Below are 12,617 nucleotides of genomic sequence, written 5' to 3'. Positions count from 1 at the left end.
GGGTTTGTCGACAGAAGTGTTAAAGATTAGAGGAGTTTTTATGAGACACGCTATAGTTGAGAGGTGTTTTTTAAAATTACACTAAAATTTAGAGGGGTTATCTATAAAACCCCTCATGATAAGGGGTTTTTGTTAAATTAAATCAGTTGATTAGGCTTTTAAGACAATCCCTAGAGAGGGTTTTTAAAAAATTAACTCTTCTTTTAAATATGGCTTATTTATAATCTTTCCCTCAAAATTTTAATAATTCAATATTAGTCCCTAAAATTATGAGTAATTTCAAAATTTTGAGGGAACAACATAGAATTATTGAATATTTAAAATAAAAGGACTAATATCTAAATAACCTTTACATATTTTCACTTATAGGCATTGCATTAAATATTGATCGATATATTGCTATATCGGTCAATATATCGGGTTAAAGACTTTATATCGATAATATTTTATATTATTTTTTTTGTTTGGTGATTTTTTTGATACATCGACTGTTACCAAATATAAGGTTTGATATATCCCTTTGAAGATATCAAAAAATCGTGTCATTTATAATTTGATTGTGGACTCGGGTTTAGATCGTGTTTGGAAAACAAAATCAGAACCCACAAAACCCACAAAGGCCACAGTTCTTCTCTCAAACTTCTCCACTCTCGACTCTCCCAAATCTTAAGCATATATCGATGCTTATTCTTATGTTGAAAATTTATTAATATGTTAGATTTCATATTACAATGTCATGTTCTGTATGAATATTATCTCATATGACACCCAATATTATATACATATCTCTGATTTTTTCAATTCGATATCATGGATTTTATTTGTTCAATATTTATCTAATGTCCGACTCTTTGTAGCAGTCCTTCAAAGTCCACTTCTAAAGTTTTCTAAGCGAAATATATAATTTCAGGAAATAATTCAAAATCTTGAGACCCATTCAAAATATGATGCTTTAATTTTTCCACATCTCCTCTACTATATAATTATAAGTTAAGCATCTAGCCTCGTATTGTATGACGAATATTATTTATCAATGAGATCATATACTATTGTTTGTGGATCACAAATGTTTTAAATCTTTTATAGGCTTAACTGAACTTAAATACCTTATAATTTACCAAAATTATATTTATATACCCCCACTTGTATCTTGCTGCACTTTTTTATTTTATTTTAGATAGCGTATATTGCTGCATTTAAATATCCTAATGTTTTCTAGAATTTTATGTTTGTATCTTCTGTCTAGTTACCTAAACATAAGAATGCTCTTTGCAAGTTTCCTATATGAGCGTCATGATATAATTTTAGGATAATTTTATGTTTACTACTCTTTTCATAAATACTTTATTAACATGCAATTATCTATTAATATATTATTATACATTACTAATAATTAATATGATGTAGAGTTTTACAATAACGTTAGAAGTTTTAGAGACCAAATTATACAAACTTAAAGTGACATTGTTAATTAATTTAGTTTAGTTAGTATTAGAATGTAATATCAAAAAAGAGTAGGGATAATATAGTCACTGGAAAGTTTTCCATAACTCTCTTTTTTAAAGGGAGTATATGATTTATCACTACTTATTTTTATTACCTTTTATTGCTTCAACCACATGGCTTATAATCTACCAAAAATTAAGCTAGGGTATCCTAACTTATTTTTTGGTGTAGTATAAACCGAAATAAGCCACTTGCTAAACATCTTAAAGTGGCTTATAAGTCACTTTGACCACTTGCCAAACATGCTTTTAGTTGCTCTTGTAATGAAAGAGTTTTTTTTTGCCGTTTCACATTCTTTCATTTTCTTAGATGGTCGTAAAGGTGTACACTAACATATAAGATAGTTATACATGCTAACATCTAAGATAAATCAGTAATTGAAAGTCATAAATTGTTCATATTTATGATAAAATGTAAGAGAATTGACTGAGATGATTTGGCAATTAAGAGATGTTAAAAATATTGTATCATCAGAATTACCAAGTCTAATGAACTCTGGAGTGTCGGCCACGTGTCATAGTTAATTGGTCGAATCTTACCGATCCGGAAGCTTGACTCAGATGAGATAATCACTGACCCTCCTGGCAGCTCAAGTCCGAGATAAAAGGCGTCTTCGAGCCATAGTACGCCAAAAGGAGCCGGGTTCAAGACGAAATGCGTCTTCTACTCCGAAACTCACTAGAGAATGTCTCAAATAACGAGACACCCTATCAGCTTCAATAGTCACACTTCACTGCTCAATCACAGTCACATTTAATGTTAAGTCAAAGTCATTATGACTCTTCGGGTCGAAGTAATGACTCCTCGGACCACGCTAGCACTTCAGCCGTTCTGTCATTGTCGTATTAAACACGAAGATGACTCATCCAACTGGTTGCCAGTACTTGTAAAGTGTAGTCTGATCAGCCGACTACACCGACCCAACCAAATTATTAATATGCCCCTCTCAACCCTCTATAAATAGTGGGCAATCTCCACTATTCAAAGATATGCAATTTTATGCTACATAATACCTTAAAACTAGATTCGGCATATTTACTCAATCATTGACTAACTTATAACCTCCTTTGTGCAGGAATCTTCTTCCCTTGTGTTGATTAGCCATCAAAGAATATCAAAGGACCATAAACTCCTCCAAATATCTAGCTACCCCACAACTAACTATCTGATATAAACAATAAGATTATTAGAATGGTAGTTAAACAATAAGATTATTAGAATGGTAGTTATCTAAATGGAGGGGATAACCCTTAACATAATTGAATGAAAATAATAAGATTCATATAGCGGATGTCAAAATTTTGGGTTAAAAGCTTCATTGTTGCCATTTTGTTACAATTCTTACATTCTCTTTCACAGATTTTGCAGTGGCCGGTTTTTCTGGCACATCGAAAAATGACATTTTAAGTTGTAATAAAAATTACACGGTACGTATAAAAGCATGACAAAGAACCGCTATTTATGCATTTTAAAAAGAAATAAACAGAGAACACAATGATATCAATTATCAAACTCCCCCATTAAACCGAGAACTATGCTAGTCTGGCTACAATCTTTTTTATCAAAAAGAAAAGCGAGGGGAAAAAATTCCTTGCATAGCAAAAAAGCACGCCTTTAAATCGATTCTAACAATTAGTCTGCAAAGCATATTAATCCCATCAAAAGAATTGAAAAAAAAAAAGATTCAAATAGTTTCATGAAATACTACAATTTCAAATACTAAGCAATAGATCGACAGCTCTTCAATTTAACATCAATAGCATCATGAGATCTTGTGTAAGTCTATCCGGATCAAATCGCCTGTTGCCATCCATTTACTTAGAAAATCAATCACCTCTCGCATAAAATTAACAACTGTCAACAACGAAAAAAAATAATATATATACACAGTTGTAAATAGGCTTAGAATGATGCTTCTACTTCCCTGTTTCTCCACGTTCGAGGCGAGGACCCACTGTTAATATTACTAGCACCGTCTGAAAAATCAACATATCAAACTAGTTTGATTCATGTTCTAGAAGACTTCAAATTATGTTAAAATTTTACAATATACATTTGATGATGCGTTGAGCAAGATGTATGGTGCCGATCGTGAATTTAGTGAGCCGATTAACATGTGCACATTTTCTATCCTTAGAATGGATTTCGAATGTTCAAATTTTAGGGAAGAAAATCTTTTTTTTATTAAAACTAATAACCTTTATCAGCATTTTATCCATGAATATATGGTGGGGGTGAAAGTAATTAATACTGAAAAATCCCAAAAGAATCCATTTTATTGAATAAGATCACTGATCAATTTACACTGAAAAAGAAAATGACCATACCCGTTGTGGCGATTTCCCTCTCTGTCTTCTCCAACTTGAAGCAATTCAAGCAAATCAAAGTCGGGTACTGCATGGTTCCACTCTGCAAAAACTCCAAATCATTCTCTTGAAATTTATCCTCTTTAATTTTGTTGAGGCATTACATCCACTCATAGATAAGTGATGGTCAAACGGCTTTTACTCGGAGAACCTTTGAATTTTGGGTGGGCCATCGTGGTTTCATGATATACTATAAAAATATGTTACTAGCTCGCATGCCAGCGTAGCTGGAGTAGCTCAGTTGGTTAGAGCGTGTGGCTGTTAACCACAAGGTCGAAGGTTCAAGCCCTTCCTCTAGCGTTGCCAATCCTTTTTTTCAAAAAGGACCTTGCTGATATACACTTTTGCATATTAGTAAGCATTTCGGCCGTCGTGCACTTTTTCTTTCTAAACCTTAACTTTACTTAAACAAAATTTATAGTTATATGTAATTCACATTGGTCAATCCAGGCTTTTGTAGCAGGTGGTAGGCTAGTTACAATGGGGTAGTTGAATGATGAATTAAATAGTTGAATGGGTGTAATGGGGGTGTTGAATGGGGTGTTGAAAATGAGGTGGATTAAATAGAGTTGGAAGAATTCAACATGTTGAAAGTGGAGCCCGCGCTGGACACGTGGCGGGCTCTGGATTAGCCACGCCGAGCGCTGCAGGGGGGCGCTGACCCACGCGCAGAGGCTGGTGGGATGGGGACACGTGTTTTTTTCGTATTGGCTGCTGTGATTTTTGAGATTTTTATCTCATCCTAATTATTTGGGGTCAATTATTTCATAGTAAATGAATTTTTTTTAATTTTTTTTCACCAAAAGTCATCATTTTTTATACTCTATAAATAGAGTCTTGTTTCATTTCATTTGGACACAGAAAAAAAACGCATTTTTTCCCTCTAATTTTTCTATTAGCCTCCAATAAACTCTTGCTTAGTAGCTCTAAACATCTTTTTTAGCAAAATGGATCCCAACAATAACCCTTTCAACACCCAAAATTCTACTAATTACCCTTTCAACTACCCAAATCCCAACAATTATCAATTTCAAAATCAATCTTCCAACCAACAATGTCCCCGAAATATGCCAAATTATGGATTTGCTCCAAATTTCATCATGCCGTCATCTGTTCCAAATTATCGTCCATATTATGGATCAATGATGCCATATTCATCTCAAGCACCCCCTTATTATTCTTCTACTCCAATGGGAAATGAAAATGTTCAGAATGTTGGAGCAAATGAATTTCCCGAATTTTCTACACAAATGGCTCTTGGTGGCATGAGCGGTGGTCATGAAGCCACTCCAAATCCAGAGGATTCAACTCCTGCTCGCCGGAAAAGCCCCAGATGGACCACCGAGCAAAATTTGGTTCTACTTAGTGGGTGGATTAAATATGGAACAGATAGTGTTGTTGGGAGAAACCAAAAAAGTGAATCATACTGGGGTAAAATTGCTGATTACTGTAATGAGCATTGCTCATTTGATCCTCCCCATGATGGAGCTGCGTGCAGAAATCATTACAACTACATGAACAAAATATCGGGCAAATGGATTGGCGCTTATGATAATGCTAAGCGTATGCAACAAAGCGGGTGGTCGGAGAATGATGTATTGGCGAAGGCGCAGGAATTATATTCAGGTGGTAAGAGCGTCCATTTTAATTTAATGACAGAATGGCTCGCTGTCCGTGATCAACCACGTTATGGTAGTCAGGTAGGAGGAAATACTGGCTCAGGAAGTAGTGGATCTAAGAGAGCCCACGAGAGTGATGCAAGTGATTCCAACTCCGTAGGATCTAGTGCTCGCCCAATAGGGAGGGATGCAGCTAAAAAAAGGGTAAAAAGAAAGGCAAGGGCGCAGCCTTGGAATCGGTCAATGAAGAGTGGGCAGAATTCAAACAATTTAAGGAGCAAGAGTTGGAACGATTGGACAAAATAGCCATGAGGCAAGAGGAGGCTAACCAATTGATGAAAGAAAGGACTGAGGCTAAGAAGATGAAGATGTTTATGAAGCTAAGTTCAAAGGAGCATCTCGATGACCGGAGCAAAGAGCTGTTGGAAAAGCTAGGCCAGGATCTGTTTGGAAATTAAATGTTGTCAAGACTCTGAATTCAACCACTCAATCTGATATTTAACTCCATTCCATTATTTGTTTGGAGTCCGTCCATTCCAACCACTCAATTTCTTATAAATAGGGGCTCATTCTTCCATTGATGTACCAATATCCACAAATCTCATCTATCTAAAAAAGTATCAATGGATCCATCTGAATTTCCTTTTGATATTGAAGCTTACAAAAGACAGTCTGAAATCGAAGAGAGGTATATCGTCAACCGGTTTAGGGAGCGTCGAAACAAAATAGAGGAAGACTACGCACCTCGTAGCAAGAGAAAATATTTCAAGAGGGATCATGCAGCGGCAAACCAAAGATTGATTGACGACTACTTTGCCAATCAACCAACATATTACAATGCAATGTTTCGCCGGCGATTCCGGATGCAAAAACATGTTTTCCTTCGGATCGTCGGGGACCTATCAAGCAGTGACAACTACTTCACCCAAAGAGTTGACGCAGCCAATAAAGAAGGTATATCTCCATTAGCAAAATGTACCACGGCCATGCAAATGTTAGCATATGGTGTGGCAGCCGACGCGGTCGATGAATACATCAAAATAGGAGGTACTACAGCAATGGAGTGCTTGCGTAGATTTTGTAAAGGAATCATACAATTGTATGAGCCTGTGTATCTCAGAGCCCCAACTCAAGAGGACCTGCAAAGAATATTGCAGGTCAGTGAACTGCGGGGTTCCCGGGGATGATTGGGAGTATTGATTGCATGCACTGGGAATGGAAAAATTGTCCTATAGCATGGGAAGGTCAATTTACTCGGGGAGATAAGGGAACCACCACTGTAATTCTTGAAGCAGTTGCATCTTATGATCTATGGATCTGGCATGCCTTTTTTGGATGTCCGGGAACATTGAACGATATAAATGTTCTAGACCGTTCACCAGTGTTCAATGATGTTGAACAAGGAAATACTCCAAAAGTGAACTTCTTCGTGAACCAACGTCCGTATAATATGGCATACTATCTAGCTGACGGTATCTACCCTTCCTATCCGACTTTCGTCAAATCAATTAGACTGCCTCAGAGTGAACCAGACAAGTTATTTGCACAATATCAGGAGGGATGTCGGAAGGACATCGAACGTGCATTTGGAGTGTTGCAGCCTCGATTTAAAATCATTCGCGAACCAGATCGCATGTGGGACATAGCCGATTTGGCTATCATCATGAGGTCATGTATCATATTGCATAATATGATTGTTGAGGATGAACGAGATACATATGCTCAACGTTGGACCGATTTTGATCAATCTGAGGCAAGTGGGTCTAGTACACCGCAACCATTCTCGACCGAGGTGCTACCTGCATTTGCAAATCATGTGCGTGCTAGATCCGAGTTGCGTGATTCAAATGTACATCACGAATTGCAAGCAGATCTAGTCAAACACATATGGGCAAAATTCAGAATGTTTCGTGATTAAAGAAATTTTTAAGTCTCTGTATGTGATTTAAGAGCTTTATTGTTTGTGAGTTGAGTCTATTGTACTAATTAAGTTATGTGTGTTTTATTAGTTGTGTCGTGTGCTTATTAGTGTATTGTATTGCATTTTAAGTTTTTTGTAACTTTATTTGTTTTAATAATAATTATCCCTATTTCTCTTCTTTAATACTTGCAAGAAAAAAAATTAATTAAGAATATAAAATAAGAAAGAAAAAATATTTAAAAAATTATTTAACTTTTAATTATTTTAATTTAATTTCAATCGATAATTGTTATTAATATGTAATCACAAAAACAAAAACACAAAAGAAAATAAGAATATGAAATAAAAGTGGTGGGGTAGGGTGTTGAATTTTATTAAACAAAACCATTGTAGAGTGTAAAAGTTGAGTGGGTGTTGAATTATTAGGTGGAAGAGAGAGAAAATGATGTGGAGTGTTAAAAAGTAAAAAGTAGGGTGTTGAAAAACAAAACCATTGTTGATAAAGTAAGCATGGATATATAGAGTGTTATTATGAAGTGGGAACAGGCAAATGAGGAAAACAAAAAGCATGATACAATATTTTTTCTAGCGTTTCGATAATTCCCATCTCACCTAAATATATTTCTTCAAGTCTTCTTGTTAGGGTCATTTGCTTACCTCGGTTTTTTTTACCACTCTTGAGAGGAATTTCAATGTTTGATTAGAAGTATTTGGAACAACAAATGTTTTTATAATATCATGTTATTTTAACTTTTGTGGTTACCGTACTCTTCAAATTGAGCGTGTTGTTTTTAACGTATTTTGTTTTCAGAACAACCTTTGGATATTGCAACAACATCCAATCAAAGCACATCGTGGAAACTTCAATCTAGTTGAAACAACATGAAACTCCAATTTCTCCAATTTCTCCAATCCAAACACACTCAAAATCACACGGTTTGATACACTATAATATTCAAAACACTATTTTAAGTTCTATGGAAGCCTGGAGAGCGTCACGGTTCATTGTGACAAGAAGTAACAAAGAGCGATAATGGCTTATGAGACCTCCCTGTCCCGTCCCCACGCTCTATCACCCACCCCTATTCTCTCTCTCTCCACCCCACCAGAAAGAGGCTTATGAAACTTATCCTTGTAATCCATGAGCCTCTCTTACAGATAGCGTAATGGTGTGTGTCTTCCAAAATACATATTCTTCTATGCTCGGTGTTGTAACCCCCTAAAAATACTAAATAGTAACATTCACAAAGAAATCGACACGTGTCTTACACTATACCTAATCTAACTAATTCAAGACCAAGATAACATTTGCCTCAACACAACAGATTTGATTGGCTGACATCTCGTGTAACCAAGTCAAAAGGCGGTACTACTCAGTCAACCCCTCAATTGACTCCACAAGCGACCTAACTCGGCCCACTGTTCAACTGACATCTCACGTAACCGAGTCAAAAGACGGTATTTCTCGGCCATAGACCTGAGGAGTTGAAAGATGACATTTACCTCAAACACCTTGCTAGCCGACTACTCTCGCATTAACTGCCTTGACAACATCATCATTACCCTAGCCCCCATAGTCTTTATGACTCATTGGACCCAGTCAGCATCAAGCACCTGATGTCATTCCCACAATAAATGACCATGTAATTCACCTTATTCAGCAATCGACACATAGTACATGTCTGCTGACTCAACTACCTAGGTAGATGTCACGTCCCGCTTCCCAAAATATCAGGAACCAGAATGTGAACAAGCTCGCGACGTATCAGACTGAGGAAAAATAAATACTAGACCCTTTTTCCTCAATCTAATACGCTAAGCGTCAAGCAATATAATGCAAAGTCACAAGTGTTGGCCTTCTTATTTTGATGATGTTTAACAAACAATTTACTTCTAATGTTGTTTGTCTAGTATTTATATTTTCGTATTTATTCTAGGCAAACAACGAGTTGGAGGATGGATGGAATCAAGCTTTCATGATCATATCCAATGGAGGTTGGCGGAATAGTGGAGTGAAGTCTTGCTATCAAGTTAAAGATCCAATTACAAGCTTCATCCTAGTTTACCAAGTTAAGCTACAATGAAGATCACGATCAAGCTTGGGTAACATTTAGTTTAGGAGTTTATATTATGTGTGTTAGTACTTTAAGCTCAATCATATACACACATACACGTTTTGGTTTTGTATATATATAGTTATATATACATATATGTTTTGGTTTGATAGTTTTCAAGTTTTAATATGAAACAATTTAATATAATTAGAAAACATATTTTTATTTCATACTTATATGCATATATATGATTTCATCAATATCAATTTAATTTAGTTCAATGAAATCATGTTTTAGTGCATTATATGTGTTTTTTTATAAAATACTACATTCATTGTTTATAGACTTCATAACAATAGTTTACATCTTTCTTCAAGTCTATAAAATCATTTTGTACAGTTTCAAAACATGGTTTAGCCAAAATATCAAAATTCATATGTTTACATTTTTATGTTTTGGACTATTTTACAAAATGATGATATTTCTCATTTGGGAAGTCCTTTTAGAAAACCAGTTTTTGTAGCATGCGTATTATCATGTCTACAATCATTTTCCAAAGTTTCATAATTTTTGGAATTTATTTGATATTTTTAAAAAGTATTTTAAAATTAGCTAACTATTTTTAAACCTGAAAATTTCATATATCAATTTACGGTCGACCGTCACGGTCGACCGCGCCTTTGTTTTTTCCTCAGGATGCAGCAGAAACTTTCGCGGTCGACCGCTATGGTCGACTGTCAAGCTAAAAATTCCCACGGTCGACTGTCACGGTCGACCGTCAAACTCTCTGAAAGTTTTCTCTGCTTTGATGACCTTCACGGTCGACCGTCGCAGTCGACCGCCGCACTGTCAAATCTGCTCCAACGGCTAGTTTCCAGAGCCGTTGTTGAGCTGGTTTTTTGGTCTTTTCTTGGCTTTCTCTTGGCTTTAGGGTTTCATATAAATACCCTATTATACCTCAGTTTTCACAAGAATCCAAGAGGTTTAACAAAGTTTTAATCAAGGGTTTAAGTTTGTTTAAAGTGTGTTTATAAGCTTTTAAGCATTTGAGTGTTTCGGTTTTGTGAATCAATTCCACAAGAGCTTGAGGAGATCATCTATTGGTGTTTGAGCATCCAACTCTTCTCCTTCCACTCTTAATCTATTGAGAAGTTTTCTAAACTCAATCTAGCTTTATATTTTATATTGTTTGATTACCATTTTATTAAGCTAGTGTTCATATTGAGTTTAGTTGATTTTATTTTCTCTTTCTTTACACACACACAACCATTGAGCTTATTGTATTTACATTCATAGTATAATTGGGTTGTGGGATTGTGTAACTTAGAGAGTGAGCTTATAATTCGTTCTCATCCATTGTAGAGAACAAACACTTTGTATTGTGCTTATTATGAGATTCACTTTGTAATACACTTGTACACCGAGAGAAGTGTGTGGCGAGAGTCGGGGATCGTCCCAAGAGGAGTGGTGTCGGTTGATGAACCTAGGGAGAGGTTATATCCGAGCACTTGAGGGAGACACGTCTAGTTCAACACTCGAGAGGGTGTAGAGTGGGATTACAAGAGTGTGTTAGTTGTAGAGTTTCCGGTAAGCTAGAAAACCGTATTGTGTGGTGTAAACGTTGTTCGGGTAAAGGTAGAAAACCCGGTTGTGATAGTGGAGATCTCCTCGAGGTGAGGAGCGGAGACGTAGATCGTGGGACCGAACTCCGTAATCATATCGTTTGTTTGTGATTGCATTGGCGCACTTATTCTTATGTTCATATCTTATATCGCCTTTATATATTGCTTGTTAATTATATTACCCACTATCTAGTTTAGATTGTTTACCCTTGTGTTAATTATATATCCTTGCATATATCTCATAGTATATATCATTGCTAGGATATTGCTCTTTGTTCATATTGATTATTCTTGCTTATAACATATTGTATATCTCTCTTACAAGAATAATTTGTTATTAATTTTAATTGGCATAAAATCAGATTCGATTAGCATAGGACCCTAATCACCCCCCTCTAGGGTCTAACAACAAGTTCCCGATCACATTTAACAAGAATATATATCATAAAAGAAATATCATCTAAGACATAATACTCGGGTAATACATGTCATAATACAAAACTATCCAACTAAATACTGGAGAAAATATAAAAATACATCGATCCAACGGAAATGAAAAGTGCTATAAAGTAAACCAAAGACCAGCAACTAATTAAAGAAATAACTAAGCTTCGGATTCTACTATGTCTGCAAGGCACTCCTGCTAAGAATATTCTGGCACTTGCACGTCTCCAAGCTGAACCTGTCCGTCCTCTAAATCTGACGTACAACCCGAGAGAACAGGAGTACATCAGTGTGCATGACACACGACAAGATCCCACAAGGAAGAATAGAAACGGTCGAACGACCAATGCAATAATAGTAATAACAATAGAAGCATACAACTGGAATTCGAACAATCTATATGCAATCCACCACTAGAGTATAATAATCAGAAGAATCAGTAATCATCCAAGTAACAAGGTCATGCAACTAGCTATCTTATAATAGGTCATTGCTCCATATCTCAAATAAAGTCAACGTCCACATTGTCGGATAACTGATTGTTCACAAATCCTCTACGTGCATCCAACATCAGGAAACAATCGGTGAGAGGAGTACACGCAATCCGGTTTTGGCCTGTCCGAACTCAAGCAAAACTCGGGTGATGAAACATGTCACTGACCAAAGTGACGAAATAGGTCACTGGCCCAACAGACCAACCCCAGTGCGAAACGGTTCACCGGTGCGAGTCTGAAAGATACATAAATAACCACATCTGATCACATGAGTCAAGATTTTCCCATCCTAACATTTCTTGTGTTTCTAAGTCAACACACACATGTCTCTAGGTCTTGTTCATGATGCGCAAGGGTCACTAAGTCATGAACTCCTATTAGTTCTCAATCACAACAAAAAATAATAAATAAATACAACTAATTCTATGCAGTAATACATAATTAAAATTAAGAATCGTAAATCATGAACAGTAACTTTAATATATTTTTGCATGCAAAACCGATTTCATCAACATTTTACTATTCGGATCTCTAAACTTCTTATAGAAATTAATCTAGGTAACATCTAGTATAACAACAGTGCAAGAAGAA

The 12,617-nt window shown here is 35.8% G+C and overlaps 1 long non-coding RNA gene, 1 other non-coding gene and 2 pseudogenes across 2 annotated transcripts; 3 read left to right on the top strand and 1 right to left on the bottom strand.

Moving 5' to 3' along the window:
- LOC109822115 lies at positions 3,086–3,967 on the bottom strand. The gene is made up of 2 exons (XR_002242034.1): positions 3,834–3,967; positions 3,086–3,482 (listed from the first exon to the last, which is right to left on the bottom strand). It is a non-coding gene; the product is annotated as an uncharacterized LOC109822115 (long non-coding RNA).
- TRNAN-GUU lies at positions 4,099–4,172 on the top strand. Its single transcript has one exon. It is a non-coding gene; the product is annotated as a tRNA-Asn (tRNA).
- On the top strand, positions 4,955–5,949 carry LOC109821803 (annotated as a pseudogene).
- Positions 6,106–7,409, top strand: LOC109821802 (annotated as a pseudogene).

The sequence above is a fragment of the Asparagus officinalis genome, chromosome 8 (assembly GCF_001876935.1).
Source record: "Asparagus officinalis chromosome 8, Aspof.V1, whole genome shotgun sequence".
In the NCBI taxonomy this organism is placed as follows: Eukaryota; Viridiplantae; Streptophyta; class Magnoliopsida; order Asparagales; family Asparagaceae; genus Asparagus; species Asparagus officinalis.
The sequence above is the reverse complement of the archived record's forward strand: the minus strand, read 5'-3'. Positions and strand labels throughout refer to the sequence as shown.